Source organism: Mytilus galloprovincialis, chromosome 3, assembly GCF_965363235.1.
Source record: "Mytilus galloprovincialis chromosome 3, xbMytGall1.hap1.1, whole genome shotgun sequence".
NCBI lineage: Eukaryota > Metazoa > Mollusca > Bivalvia > Mytilida > Mytilidae > Mytilus > Mytilus galloprovincialis.
Genome location: NC_134840.1, coordinates 62578356 through 62594975, shown reverse-complemented (window position 1 = coordinate 62594975; position 16620 = coordinate 62578356). Strand labels below are relative to the sequence as shown.

Here is a 16620-nt window from a genome sequence, read left to right as displayed (position 1 = left end):
AATGGAATTTTATGCAACTGTCATACAAGTAAGAAGTTTAGCTAGCTATAAAACCAGGTTTAATCTACCATTTTCTACATAAAAAATGTCTGTATCAATTCAAGAATATGACAGTTGTTATTCATTCGTTTGATGTGTTTTATCTTTTGAACTTGCCATTTGATTAGGGACTCTCCGTTTTGAATTTTCGTCGGATTTCGGTATTTTTGTGATTTTACTTTTTATTTTACTAGAAATTGTTAATGCCTTTACATGCCTGATGGTCTTTATCTTTAAAACAGGAATTTTTTTTTTAAAGCACAACAAATCAAAGCAATACGTGGTATGACGTTATTAAAAAAGAGGAAGATTGCTTGGACTTTTTGTTGAATGCTATATTAACTGTACTGCCTTCATACAGACACTTCTCAGGAAGAATAAAGCAATAGCCTTTTACTTTACTATCTGCTATATATATGATGTTCTCTCACTAAATAATTCAAAATTTGGTGACTATGTTGAACGCATCTATCCTATCGAGCTAAAGATAAAGGATACAACAGACACAGCTAAGTCTGCCTCATATCTTGGCATTCATCTAGAACTAAAAATTTTACAGGTGATAGCGGATATGACTTACATCTAGAAACTGAAAATAAGGGTCGATTGAAAACAAAACTTTACGACAAAAAAGATGATTTCAGGTTCCAAATTGTGAACTTTCCATTTCTATGTAGCAACATTCCAGCAACGTCTGCATACGGATATATATCTCTCAATTGATACTATACCGGGCTGGTATTTCCAATCATAATTTCATTGATAGAGGGTTGCTGCTCACAAGAAAGTTATTAAAACAAGAGTTCCAAATGGTTAGTTGAAATTAACCCTTCGTTGCGTTGTCATTTTATTTACGATCTATGAGTGTGACTGTCCCTCTGGTGTCTTTAGTCCCTCTTTTAAATTATTTGACAAGATTATAACACCGTGTCATACCACATCTTTTTTATTTATTGTTTATTTTGTTTCTGTTGTTTCGTTGTCGAAATGTACTTAATTGTATTGTTTAAACGCGTAATTATCTGTCCCGAACGTTGTTGCATTTATTTGTTCTGTATTCCTGTCATGTAATGGTGTCATTTTAGTGTTATTTTTAACATTGCCATAAAAGTGCGAGGTTTGCCTAGCAATAAAACCAGGTTCAACCCTCCATGTTTTCTTAAAAAGTCCTGTACCTAGTCAGGAAATGGCCATTGTTATATTATAGTTCGTTTCTGTGTGTGTTGCATTTCATTGTTGTGTTTCTGTTGTGTCGTTGTTCTCCACTGATATTTGATGTGTTTCCCTCAGTTTAAGTTTGTAACCCGGATTTGGTTTTTTCTTTATCGATTTATGAATTCGACCAGCGGTTTACTACTGTTGCCTTTATTTATTTATATATTTCCAATGTTCTCCAAAAAATTCTGAAATTTTATTATTTTTCATCCTTTTCAATGACAAATATTAAATTATCATGGTTCTTTTCGTATCTTTTCATTCAAGTGAAATTTTAATGATGTTTCCTTGGTAAGTTTATTTCTTATAAACATTCTTGTCCTCCGTAAAGCTCTGATTTTTTATTTCAGTATTTTCATTTAACAAGTGTATAAAAGTTGTATTTACAATATTTGGGGGAAAGGGGTATCCTGTATTTGTTTCATTCACAAGGTCAAAACCTAAAAGAATTTAAAACCTTCTATTTGGAACATCAAAGCCCATAACAAAAAATTCACAAACATCATAAAAAATTGAATAGTAAGAAGTTCACTATATTTGTTCCTTAAGTTTTTGATAAAACTTTGTTCATCTGTCTCATTCAGTCCATGAGGTTCAAGAGTGCATAGCTGATACATCTAATAGTTATCAAAAGTACCAGGATTATAAAATTTCTCTCTTTGTTTTATACTTTGGGTGTCTTTGTTCACTTCTATTATTTGAAAGGTGATATTTTCAAAATATGCCCTGTTCTTAAGATGTGTCCGTGATTGGGCAGTTTCTTCCTTTCATATAAAACGACCGGTGATTATTAAGTCTGGTGTTGAATTTAGTTTCTGGTTCGCCAACATATTGCAGATTGCTAGATCCACGAGTAAGAATATAAATCCTATTTTCCGTTTACAGAGGAGGAGATGTTAAATCGCTGCTTTGATACTGTGCTGGTGAAAGAGTTTTCACTGTTGGTGACTTTACAGCACTTACAATTGCTTCTTCCGAATTGTTTGTAAAACCTGATTTCAGAGCTCTCTTGTTTGTTTGACTTTATGGTCGATAATAAGCAATAACAGGCGGAACGTAAAAAAGCATTATTTTAAGGAAGCGTCATTTCGATCTTTCGATCTTTATCTTAGGCTTTACCGAAAGCTTCTGTTATATTTTTGTTTTTGTATCCTCTTGATTTAAGTTGTTTTATGAGTTGTCCCATACGGTAGTAAAGTTTGAATTTCTAAGAGAAAATTCTCTTTATTCTGATGGTTTGACTGTAAGGAATGCTCCTGGCGCACATTTTCGGCTGAACATTTGAACATCTACAAAACTTTTTTGATCATTGTAACAAGTTCAATCCCTCAAGAAAAATAACATCTGCACTTTCAAGCGAGAAAATTGTGTTTCTCGACACCACTACATTTCTAAATAACGGGGTCACTAGTTCTCTCACAAAGCAAACCAGTTTCTCTCTCCAAAAAGTTACATATGGAATGTTTTTGCTTCCTAATCTTGAAGAAGAAACTTCATATTGTCACATGTGCGTTAATCAAACTTTACATTTTGACCACAGCTCTTGACAATTTCGGCATGACCAAAAAAATAAGATGAAACAAGTATAGTTTCGTTTTAAAACTGTGGTAATACCATAATTTGCATACTTTTTTCATTTGCCAGTATATTTTCATATGCCAGTAGATTAATATATGTGAATATATGATAATTCACAAAAAAGATAAAAATAATGAAAAGAAATACCTCAATATTTTTTTTCAAATAGGTAAAACGGATGATTGTAACGGCATAACATATTTTAATCGCTCGATGATTGGAACATCATGTGTAGTTTTCTAGAATAAAGTTACCTTTTATACAATCGGAAATTCCTTCAATTATAAAACTTTCTTCGCTAGCAGTAAAACCAGGTTCAATCCACCAATACCTGTACCATTCCGGAATATAACAGTTGTTATCAATTCGTTTGATGTGCTTGAGCTTTTGATTTTGCCATTTGATTTAGTGGAGCGGCGGACCAGACAATTTCAGAAATTTAAATTACCTAAATACCTCATGGACTTTTAATAGCTCGTTGGAAAGCTGAAATCGTGTACTTTTTGAAAATATGTGTCGTCAATATGAAAGCTGGTACCATTATGCCGAAAATCAAGGTCAAAGGTCATCACTTAAAAAATCCTATTTTCATCTCGAGAAACAATACCATTGATATTTTTCAAAATTAATAATCTATTCAATAAATTAAATGAGTATTACTATGTATCAATGTGTTAGTTCATACAACTTTGTTTTTTTATTTGGACTTGACGTCAAAAGAACGTTATATTTAACTTTTTTGAAGGTAGTCCGTGGTATACAAATTTTAAAGCCTAATAAAAACCAGTAGCAAAATAACCTTGATATTTCACCTCGACAAATAGCATTTCTTAAATACTTCAGGAAAAAAGTGTTTAAAAGAGTATCCGAAATGCATAGTTTATAAATAAAACAATAAAAATGTGCAGCCGTACTAAATTTCCTTTCAGTTTTGAAGGATAAGACATGTCACTGAGTTTTCCTTAAATGAACTTTCTCAATACAAGATACCTTTTGATATAATATAGATATTGGAGTGGTAAACTACACAATGAGAGCAAGCATTTTGTAGAAATTATTCAAACATTAAGACGTGAACGTTAATTTTGGTAATAGTATCTATGATGAGTTTAATTCCATAAAATTGAAACGTGGGACAAAACACCCATAATAAACCAAAATAAAACTATCAAATATTGTAACAAAAACTATTTTCATGATATTTCATCTATGTCAGCGGATACTGACTGGACATTATTACAATTTCCTACATTTTGGCAAAAACATAAATCAGTGCAGGGAAGACCCTGCTCCTTGCAAACACATGCTTCCTGGCATGCTTTTTCCCCCTTACACGAACAAATAAGATCTTGTAGAAAGTCTGATGCCATTTGTCCTTCAAAGAAAACTGGCTCTAACTTGTCATTTTGTGTAGTTTTCCAACCAAAAGCACATGGGGAGCCATTATTTGGGTTGGCCAAATTTGCCGACACCCAAACTTTGCTTTGCCAGATTGCACGCAGTACGTGTTGTTTAAATACGGATTCACATGGCGGAAGCTTTATAAGACTTTTATCTTTATTGATAGCCAACTGATGTCTCAGCAAATTTAAATCGTTGTGACATTTCTTAAATTTGTACTTTGAGTCGTATAAAGCAGCAACAAACTCCCTAGCAGCAACTACCGCACTATCAACATCATCTTGTGTTAAGGCTACAAGATTACTGAAACGGCTTGGTTTTAATCTCAGGAGGTTGAATACTGACTTTTTACCGTTTCCAAAAAAACTTGAAGTGGAATCACACCCACTCAGAGCATGAACGACCGGCAGAATACCGGTGACAACTGGGTCAATAGACGAAACAATGTCGTGAACTGGTATAAAACGTCTATTATCCTTCAAGCTACCTATTGAACCAGTTTGAACCCATAATTCTTTTGTATTTTTAAGCATTGGGTAGAAATGTACAGCCAGAACAAGAACATCAGTATCATCTGATTTTATAACAATTCTACCCTTGACGTCTTTCCCAACAAACATTTCATCCGCGTGAAAAGCATGAAAAATCATTCTGGTATCTGCTTCTTCATGGTTACACCGCAATGTCGGACAACTTATAACACTACTATGTGTCAGTTTTTTTGCAATTTCCGGATCAGTAAAACAACCAGCCATGTACAAAGCGTTTGGAAACGGCAAGTCAAATTTAGTATTTACATTTGATGTAACATATTCACCAAGGAAATGTAAAAAGGATTTTTTGTTTTGAGAGACAGACAAAAATCGTTTCCAGTCTGGCACAAGTCGACTTTCAATGACCTGGTAAAATCCTGTTTTTGACGACCTTCGTTCTCTTTCACTAGATTTGACTGATAGTAACACGTCGTACCTGTCAAAAACATCAATCACAGTTTCACTTTGATGGTAATTGGATAGAGCCCTGGCAACATAGTCATTAGCCAGGTCACCGAAAGTTGAACTTTTTTTCACATGAAATGTTTGAACAATTGCCATTCCATCTCTGATAAACACTGTTTTTGACTTATCAAAATCAGGAAGCACTGGAACAGACGAAGCAGTTTCCTCGAGCTTGTGGAGCAACTCAGCTTTAACCGATTTCTCATTGATCCGTCATCATGAAAAATTGAAGTTGGGACTGGGCCAATGGGATGCTCCATGATTTTTTGAAGGGAGACGTCATCACGTGAGCTACTTAATGTTAAGGCTCTTCGAAACACAAGCTCTGGGTCAACATGAATGTGCAGAGTGTCTCCTGTACGAGAACGAAACGGGGTTTTCTTGGACATGTCGGCAAATGCTTTTAGATTAGACCGCGACAAGGGACTATAGAAACTAGACTTTCCATCAGTTGAAAATGCGTTGTTTACAAAGGATCGGAGATTTTTATCACCTGTTTCGATCGCAGTTAGAAGGGATTTCTGAATTTCTGGTGACACATGCATGCCCGTGGAAATGTTTATCAAGCATTCAGGGTGTAAACTGATATCAAATGGGTTAGTCATGCGTTCGGTTAGATGATTTATTAACGTCCTTACATGCTCCTCGTCGCGTTTCATGGCAGCTTTTTGAGTTTGCCCATGCATGTGATCCGCCTCGTACTTGATGCCTAATCGAAGGCGCATTGTACTGGCAAAATCAGCAACGACATGACGAGATAATGACCATCTGATTAACGCAGACTTCTGTCCAGCAATGTTTGCTATACCCCCACTACCTTTTGAATCCTTGATCACAGTTTTTTCCACGGCCATATCGCTCCAAATCCCGTTATATCTCCCAGACACCTGCCGAATGGTGAATTCACCATTGTCAAAATGTTGCTGAACCTCTGGTGGTAACTCTAACATATCTAGAAGGTAAACAGGTGCCCATCGTGAATAGTTTGTACGATTGGTGATAAAAAAGTATGGTAGCATTTTAGAAATGGTATACAAATGCAGTTGCCAATTTCCTTCACGTTCTGCTTTAATATTGTGTAATATTAGTTGGATGGCATGCAACAGCATTAACCAATATTTAAAAGTTGGTGATTATTTCTCACTGGCAGAACCAATATACTCTGTTAAAACAGGAGTCACATACTGCGTAAATGTTTCAGCAAGATTATCAACAGGCTGACTGTTACCAGAACATGCAGAAGATTCAAACTGTAAATTGGCCTCTTTCATCCTGCTCCACAAATGTTTTGGTACATCAGCAAATCGATCCTCTAAATCACAATATTGGAAAAACTGAGACAACAAAACATGCATCAATGCTTCATAGACAAGGGTTAACCCACGAACTGCCCTGTTGAACTGTTTGCCGCTAAGCATTTGCTCTGCAGTTGTTCCTGCATAGACACCAGAGTCAACAAGCAAGTCTTTCAGACCGGCCTCCGACCATAATTTTCCCACTGCCGCAATAAAACAAGACAGGGCATGGAAACCACCGAGTCTAATTATATGATCAGCAAATTTGTCTTTTAGGGACCATTTGACTTGTTGAGCAACTGCATATAGCTGCTGATCCATTGTCTGAATTGCATGTTTTTGACCCAACGTAGTCGCCAAATTCTGACAATTGTGCATTGCAGTAAATACAGTGGCCATGTCGCTTGGTTTATTGTCAATTATAGGACCATAAGCAACAATTGTTCTATCTGGTTTAAAGTCAGCAAGTGTGCTGAAGAAACCAGACCAAAATGGAACAAATTGTTCGGTACAATTACTAGACAATTCATGTGGCAAAACAGATCCCTCTCTGCATATCATTCTACGAATAACCCATAACAAATCTGGAGTCTGACCGATTGGATCTGTGCAACTGTTTAATAGTTCCAGTGCATTTTGACGTCTCAACGGTTCGCCCCTCATTTTTGGTTTCGTAAAGGGTAAGCACTGCATCAGCGAGGATACTTTTTCGTCATAGACTAATGCTTTGTCCTGTTTCCGTTCAAACCGTTGTCGGGTATTAAATCCGAATGTTCCATGTAGAACTGAATTTTGAAATATAGCACGCGCCATCGAGTGAAATGTGTTTTTTCCGTCTATCGTTTCGGTATTAATGTCAATATTGTCCACACCTTCTTGGATTAAGGAACCACAGTTAGCTATACCGGACGGGACATAACAACCACCTTGAATTTTTGTTATTTCAGCATTTGCAACACTAGTCAAAAACCTTCGAACCTCGTCATACTTGACACAGAAACCATGTGCATTTAAATTTTCAATCAAAGATTTTGATCCAAACTCATGATATAACTGTACTGCAAGACCAAGACTAAATGGAGTAATTATGTTACTACAATTTGACACCAGGCACTCTGCGAGAGCAGCACATTTTCTTCGAATACCATGCGAAATATCCATTGATACTGAAGAAAATGTTTCAAAAGACTTTTTGTCAAGAAGCCAAGTGATAAAACTTATCAAACTAGTTGGCAACATTGCTTCTGACATTTCCAATGATGCTTCGTCATTTGCAGGATAATAATCTCCAGAAATGTATACATTTTCCATTTTTTGTCTTAATATTGAGGCGGCTGCATAGAGTACATGCATATCGGTTTGTTCATTGGTTTTGGTGGAGCTACATGTACTCAAGTCGGCTTTTATCTCAAGCAATTCTAATTCTGCTTTGATGCTATTAGCTGCCTTAACAGCGTCGCCAATGGAAATGTCGCTAGCAAATACAATACTAGATTTACCTTGTCCTTGTTGAGCAAAAAATACAATTGCATCCTTGTAGTGCTTCTCAAGTTTAGCCTTAAGCTTGGAGGAATTACAGTAGGTCTTACTTATTTTATCAGGTAAAAAAGACTGGTACATTGTCAAGAGTGATGACAATAGAAGAGACTTTTTGTCACAAATGAGGTCTCTGTCTATTATTTCAACCACTCTTTCAAATGCCAAATCATACGCTGATTTATCATTTGATTTTGGTCTATATGCCAAGTATGTAGTCAGACATGCTGCATGATACACTGCTTTATTGAGCAAATTCTCTTTCTCTATTCGATCAATCATTTCAGCGTCGCATGCTCTAATAGCAGCATCTTTAAGATTGGCTAACCATTCAGCGGATGAAATGGTATGTAATGTTTTCACCCTTTTATGTGACATTTTGCGGCAAATAATACACTTTGATGTATCGAGAGAGTGATCATAATTTCCAGGCACCAAAGAATTAGAGAAATCGTAATTTATATCTGGTGTTTCCTTTTCAACTGAAGAACATGCTACTGCTTTTAAATTATGTTTACTTGTGTAGCTTTTAAAACATGATCTATGGTACCTAAATACGGGTAATTTACTAGATATTTCATTGCAGAACTCATAAAAAAAACTGAACAAATCATCACGTCTCTTTGCTGCAGCATTTATCAGGCTTTTTCTTCCAGATTCCGTTGATGTTATCAAATTTTTATCATCAACAGAATTGCAGATAATGCAATTGTCAACACCAACTTCCACTCTCCTTTTTTTTGGCATTCGGAGGGACTAGTTTTAATGAGACTGATAAATTGTCCATTTGATGAAATAAGAAACAAATCAAACACACCTGAAAACCAAACAAACCCTACAATGATATTCACTTTTCCCGTTGAAATCAACAAAATCTAATACACAACAATACCAAACAATATAAATTAATCACAAAGCTTCGGAAATTACAAAATGAACAAGAAATATGCTTGAAAACGACTACAATCAACCTTCGAAAAATTGCTGAATGTTGGACTATAAATAGAAACCACAACAATGTCGGTAAATTTGTGACAAATATTCGGACTTCAAATCTCAATAAAAATCCGATATTTAGCCAAATATTTATCTTATAAAGAATTTACTGCAAAAAGTAAATCGAGTCGATTGAAGTACGACGGCTTTATTGTTGTGCCTTTAAAATACAACTATACTGCACGTGCAAATAATGCTAGGTGAAAAACGATGATTTTTCACTGTTATTTTCAACCATTTTCAGATGCATTGTGCTCTCCATATAGGACTTTTTAAAAATGCTCTTAAATTGTATGAAGTTCAAGAATAACTATATTTACCAATTTCGTTCACAAATTATTTTTTAGAACGTGTTTGATATGAAATATGAGTACCGAATCAGCAGTGGGGTATACGATGCAAGTTGGGTAACGTCAGTTAAGGCTATTTTTAACGTCATTTGTACCACATTTTATTTTGACGACAAACATTTTTCAGAAGTTGAATAATCGATAGACATTTTAAGCCATTAAAATCCCATGAGGTATTTAGGTAATTTAAACTCGTTAACTAAGCGACTTTTTTAACTTTCGCCGCTCCACTAATTAGGGACTCTCCGTTTTGATTTTTCCTCGGAGTATTTTTGTGATTTGACTTTTTTCTGTGCCACGAAAACTCAAGTAAAATTTATAATGTTCTCATGTAATATCACACCTGCCTAGGTTCAATCTGTAATGAATATAATCAGTCAAACTCAGGAATAATGAAATATAAAAGTACGTTTAATCCATTTATTAAGTTTGGCAATTAAACATCGCGACTTTAAGTTTATTTATGCCTGTATCAATCAAGGGTGCAGAGAAGCAAGTGATCAATTTTTGACATGCTTGTCTTTACTATTACATTACCATATAAAAACGAAACATTTCTTATGATTTCATCACATTAGCTCAGTACACAACAAAATGCGTATACTTCTCTTTTTGTGTGTTCTTTGTTTGCTATTAACAATAACTAATGGACAACTAGGGGGTCTACTTCGAGCAGGAATAGGGTTATCCTTACTTGACAGTTTCTTTGGGGGAGATGGAGGAGGAGGCGGCGGCGGCTTTTTTAATGGAGGTGGAGGTGGAGGACGAGAAGATACATTTGAACGAGTAAATCTAATAATTCCAGATGATTCAGAAAGATTTTCCGGCTTTGATAGAGGATTTTCCGACTTTGATCAACAAACTGGATTCAATAATTTCGGATCTAATAATTTCGGATTCTTCGAAGACGATTTCTTCTAAGCTCTATCAGTTAGTATATATTTTACTGCCTTTATCTAATACTAGCTTAACACACTCATATTTCTCTTGATCAATGCTCTAGTCCGCTTCAGTAGCTCTGAATAATTCTGAAATAAAGTTACATTTTAAGTTCCATTGATTATGGTTATAAAAAGATTACAATTCTTTATAAATTGAACAAACATTTTCATTTTCTAGGTTTTTTTTGTAATTTATTTTTATTTCATCTGAAAACACACCAAGTATTGTGATACATAATTATATAGTTAATTCATAATACATATATTGATATTAAATTTTTCAATAACAGTCTAAACTTAAAAAATTAGTTATGCTAATTGTTCTAAATTTTCTACTCGATCATACACATCATTAGAATACCTGAATATGCATTTTCTAGTTTTCACAGAATATGTTCCAACTACAAATAAATCAAATCTAAATCAAAAATCTTAATAACATTCATTTCTTTTACCACAACAGAAATAAGACCCGTGCTACTGCTAAAAGAGTATACGGAAGAATATTAGCGCCACATGTCACTTTTTTTTTCTTTGTGTCATTTCAGAAACTATTTCGTAAATTTGCAAAAATAATTTGCAGTAATTTTGCAAACATTTTGCGTTTGTATTTTCCGCATGCCAATTTTCAACTTATGTTTAAATTCTTCCAGCTAAATACTAACGTTCGGAAAACAAGTACTGCTAAAATAATCCCTGGTTTTCTGGAAATCTATACTATTGGCGCTTTAATTTTCAATTTTTTAAAGTTTTAATGCAAACTCCTGACAAGTTTCATTTCTGCAAATTTGCTGGTTAGATGAAGTATACAATTGCATCAAAGTTTTACGTTCTTAATTGGAATGGGTAAATTGGTAAAAACTTAATTTCCAAAAGATAAAATGATTTCGATTTTATGCAATTTTATGACTACCAAATAAAAGGATGAAAAAGGACAAATATAAGATAATTTCATATCATTATTACAAGTCTCTTGTTGTCTCTTTTTATTCCTGATCAAAAATGAAGATTTGGTACACGAACGCTATCCATACTTTCTCCGACTGTTAATGACACTAAATTCATTGGATATTGGATGTGTACTGATTGATATTTTAGTCTTAGATGCATGATGTTTTTATTAGTTGTTATTGGCTTTGAACTTGCTGAAAGTAACTGCGAGTACTCTCAGATCTGTACTTAGTGTCTTTTTTGTTGTGGGGATGTATAAGTACCTTGCAACTTCCAGTCTGTGTTTTTGTTTGCTTTGTGTCAATCTGATGCGTTAAGCCCTTTTCAATTGATTTATTTTTTTTATTGTTTGTTCTAATGGTGTACTGTTACACCACTGCCCAAGGTTAGGAGAGGGTTGGTGCCTTCAAACACGTCAAACCTCGCCATATTATTTATGTACCTGTCCCAAGTCATGAGTCTGTAGCTCAGTGGTTGTCGTTTGTTCGTGTATGTCATATTTGTTTTTCAAATACTGTAAATTGTGTAGTTTTGTTTGTAGTTTTATTTTGGTTTATTTGGCGCCTCCACTGAAAGTGCCAAAATTAAACACACGAAAATAAATTGTTTTGTTTTAAATTATGCCGTTAGTTTTCCAATAAAATTGTTTCATATTTATCATGTCAAGGCCTTTTATTGCCGAATATCTGGTATGAGCTTTTCTCATTAACGACGGCTGTAAAAGAGATGAAAGACTACTCCGTTTTAAAAGTAAATGAATACTGTCAAAGTTGTGAAATATTATGGTGATCTGTGTTTAAGTGTTACTTTTATAACTGAAAAATGATACTTCCGAAAAAAAGAAAAAAAAATCAGATTTATTTAGTCTAAATTTCAACAAAACCATAAATGCATTTGTGATCCCTTATATATTGATCATCTAAGTTGCATATGACGAAACCCTTTGAAAATTTTTGATCCTCAATGCTAAACAACTTTGTACTTTATTTCGCCTTTTAGACCTTTAGATTCGTGCTTAACTAATGAGTCTTTTATTGTAGACAAAATACGAGTCTGGCGTACAAAAATTTTAATCCTGGTTTCTATTAAGAGTTTATTATAAGTATCTGTTGTTCGTATTTGTTACTAATTACTCATTTGAGCCGTGCAAACGTGCTGTTTAAATACTGAAACAGAAAATACCTATTAAATAAATGCAACAACCTTTTATGGTAAATTTTTCCATGTGACTTTGAATCTTAGTTTTCACGTAGGTTCTCATAACGGAAAACTTGAAAACTGTATGTCATGTTAGTGGCGAAGCACTATTCACTGGGCTGGTGATAACCTCGAGTATTAACTGTTACACAGGCAGCAGTAATTGTACAATGAACTTTCCTCATACTTTTTAGGCTTATGTATTGACTAAAATTTGGTTCAAATATGTAAAACATGTAAAAACAGTATATGAAACTATATTAAATTCAACGTTGTTGTACACATCAAATTTGGTTTTATTTTACATTCTTCCCAGGAACAGGTTAATTGATTTTACAAAGCACAGTCATGATAAAGTCTATACGAGCTTTTAGGGCAAACAAATCAACAATTACTCGACCAATACAAACGGAATTTCGTTTACCTTCAATGTCAGATATTGTGAATGTGCCGGGAAGAAAATTTCACTGATTTATTGCTTTCTTCTTTTGATATTTGATTACCAAAAGATTTCTTTTGGATTTTATCGTCAATCGTATACCACTATTCACTGTTTATAAAAAATCTTTGTTTTTTAGGTAAATTTGGACTGAGTTGACAACCATAAACGCCATGAGAAAAAATGGAAAACAACCATGAATAAAGTTATTGTTAAAATGTGATGCAGTGTTTTTTCTATTGACTTTTTCTTCACATTTAAACCAATTTTTACATTCGTAAGTTAAACATGTTTGTGCCCAGAGGAGCATACCAAGGGTTTGAACACATAGGAAATGCCTAAGGAAAGTGTTTTCACACGCAAAACATTATTTTCAGTTCATCAAATTTGTTAACCTTTACATCGAACAAAAGCTGAAATCAATAATCACCAGCACGTTAATTCAAAAGCAGTCAAAAATTGTCTGCCTCACCTATTTTTTTTCTTTCAATCGATGAAAATAGAAGCCGTTGTAGGGATGACGCGCTGTCAATAAGATCTTGACAACCAATATACTATCCATATAGCATCCTTACAATCCTCAAAGGTTCACTGGCTGTCAAATTCATGTTCACCTATTTGAGTCAAATTTCCATATTGGCTTCATAACATACTAGAACGAATATCCAAATTACAATAGTCTAAAGAAAATTTAACAAAGTGTGTACTCGCTAAAATATATCAGACTTCCGGGTGTATTTAAGTCTAGACGCCATCTTATTAACTATCGTGATGAACCCCGGAGACTGCTAATGTCACATAACCCGCAATAAACATGAATAGAAATAGAAAGCGACCTCGTGCAATTGGATTATTTTTCTAGGTCTGTTTGATTTCATGTTATAGGTTAACAATTAAGTTTATTATGGTTTTTACCTTTATAAGAATGATTTTTTTTTAATCGAATCAGTGAACGAAATGGTTAACCTTTGTTATACTTTCAATGTTGACATTATTTTCCTTTTAATGGCTGAACACGACTAATGCATGCGCAAACGATCTCGAACTAAAGAGTTGAATTGAAAGTCACATGAATATGGATCTAATGAGATTGAATTATTTAATTTCGAGTGAATAATTCATCTCTTATTTTATTTTGCTTATTTTGACAGAATTGAACCAAATGGGCTGATAAAAACGGATTATTAGAAACGAAGGAAAGATTTTTGGATTATTATATATATATATATATATATATATATATATATATATATGATGATGAGTTTATTATAAGTATCTATCGTTCGTATTTGTTAGCAATTACTCATTTGAGCCGTTCATACGTTTTGTTTAAATACTAAAATAGAAAATACATATTAAAGAAAAGCAAAAACCTTTATTGGTCAATTTTTCCATGTGACTTTGAATCTTAGTTTTCTAGTAAGTTCTCATAACGGAAAACTTGAAAACTTTATGTCATGTAATTTGTAGGATCCTTTACTATAGATAATTTAGCTGATCTGTAAGAATAACATCTTCATGCCTTATATATCATGTACTGTAGTACGACGCTAGATTAAAACTGACGTGTAAAGGTGACACCCGGCCACCGAAAGCTTCATTTTTATGAAGCCCAGGTGGTCGTGTGGTCTAGCGGGACGGCTACAGTGCAGGCGATTTGGTGTCACGATATCTCAGTAGCATGCGTTCGAATCCCGACAAGGGAAGAACAAAAAATTTGCGAAAGCAAATTTACAGATCTAACATTGTTGGGTTGATGTTTAGACGAGTTGTATATACATAATGTACACAGCCATGTATCACCATCACTGCTGGTGATCCGATGGATAAATCTGTTGAAGAGTTGTCACTGGCTCAGACGTACTTATATACATATAAGTACGTTATAATACTTAAAAGATCAGGCTGTCTTTAATCATCTTTAAAACTTATACAACACTTATAGACTAGTTCCTTGTCATTTATCTGTTAAGCTCCGACAAGGGTGACTCAGATACCCCAAATTTTACTTCTCGGTCATTCTCGCCACGCCTCCAAATTGCCCAGATACCCATATGTTTTTCAAGGATAAGAACCAGCCTTACACAATTCGTTACAACTAAGATTTTCAACTGCAAACACATTCAGTCATTGATAACTTGAAACTTCGACGACATTCAAGTTTTTACTTCAAAATTTCACCTACTTATCTCTAAATAGAAATGCGCATATACCTTTATAGTGTACTTATTTATAAGGGTGTATAGGTTAAACATTTTCAAAGACCAATACGTATGGTTTCACCTTTTGCACGTTTCAGAGACTGAGTACATTCAATTTTCACAAAATCCGATGTATCATGTTAAACTGTGAAGACCTTTTGTTGTGTGAGTTACATTAAAATCAATCAAAGCTTTTGTTTACATTATCTTTGTCATTCTTGTGCTTGGGTTTGTTTGTCTGTTTAGAAGTATAATAATCAAATGACAAAATCAAAAGCTCAAACACATCAAACCAATGGATAACAACTGTCATATTCCTGAATTTGTAAAGGTTTTCACTGTTGCAGAAAATGGTAGATTAAATCTGGTTTCAAAGCTAGCTAAACCTCTCACTTGTATGACAGATGCATAAAATTCCATAATATTGACAATAGTGTGCGAATAAAGCAAACAGACATACTAGGTAAAAATATAAAAATAGGGGTACAGCAGTAAAAAATGTGTTAAAATCTTAATCACTATAAAACAAACAATTATATAACAAAGACAGAAACCGTGACAAAAAGTTAAATAGACAATGCCCTTATAAAGCAAAAACGAAAGACAGGAATTCAAAAAAAATACCATAAGTATTAACACAATAACGCAATGACACAATGTATAAGTACCGAGCAATGTCAAATGGATATTACAAAAAAATAGACTAAACAGTAAAAGTAATAATTTACAAAGACAAATAAAGGAATACTATAACACATTATTAAGATGATAAATAACGTAAGTACCTATAGTCTGTACTTCAAGATCATCGTGTATTATTTGTTAGCGGCTGGCACGGAATATTTATCTTTTAACTTTTTTTTTGGAAAAAGGACGAGACGTTAATTTCGGTCAAGGAAACTCAGTAACATATGGTGAAAAACTCCATAAATGATTAGTACTTAATTGTTGCCGATGTCACTGTTTATTGCTTATACAAGGTACATGTATATTGAACAGATATATCAGTATATTGCCGATAAGTCAACAAGCGAAATTAAATACAAATATAATGAAACATCAAATATATTATAAAAAAAAGTTAAACTTTATCTATTGGAGTCCTATAAAGCAAAAATTCCCCAATGAATTTGAACAGTTTGCGCTCAGAAAAAAAATACAAATAGAAAAAAACAAAAAAAAGAGAAGCGATAAAAAAAAATAACATATTACTACCTGGAGGCCGATTTACTGACATAAATAATAACAAATTAAAGATATATGGTATACTTAGATAAACAGCAAGCAATCGCATAAACAAAGAAAGCAAAGCTTTCAATAATGGCAACTTAACTGGTGGTTATAAATGGTCTCCCATCAACACAAAATTCATAAAACAAAACAAAACATTAAACTATAAATAGACTTTCGAGATTTTCTGAATTAAGACATGTACATGTGGCTAGTTTAATCTGGTTTATTTAACACTCAACATCCTTGGTCG

At 33.7% G+C, this 16620-nt stretch overlaps 1 long non-coding RNA gene across 1 annotated transcript; it reads left to right on the top strand.

The window, feature by feature from the left end:
- Positions 1-10221: 10221 nt before the first annotated feature.
- On the top strand, positions 10222-13159 carry LOC143066510 (uncharacterized). The gene is made up of 2 exons (XR_012975642.1): positions 10222-10338; positions 13076-13159. It is a non-coding gene; the product is annotated as an uncharacterized LOC143066510 (long non-coding RNA).
- The last annotated feature ends 3461 nt before the right edge of the window (positions 13160-16620 follow it).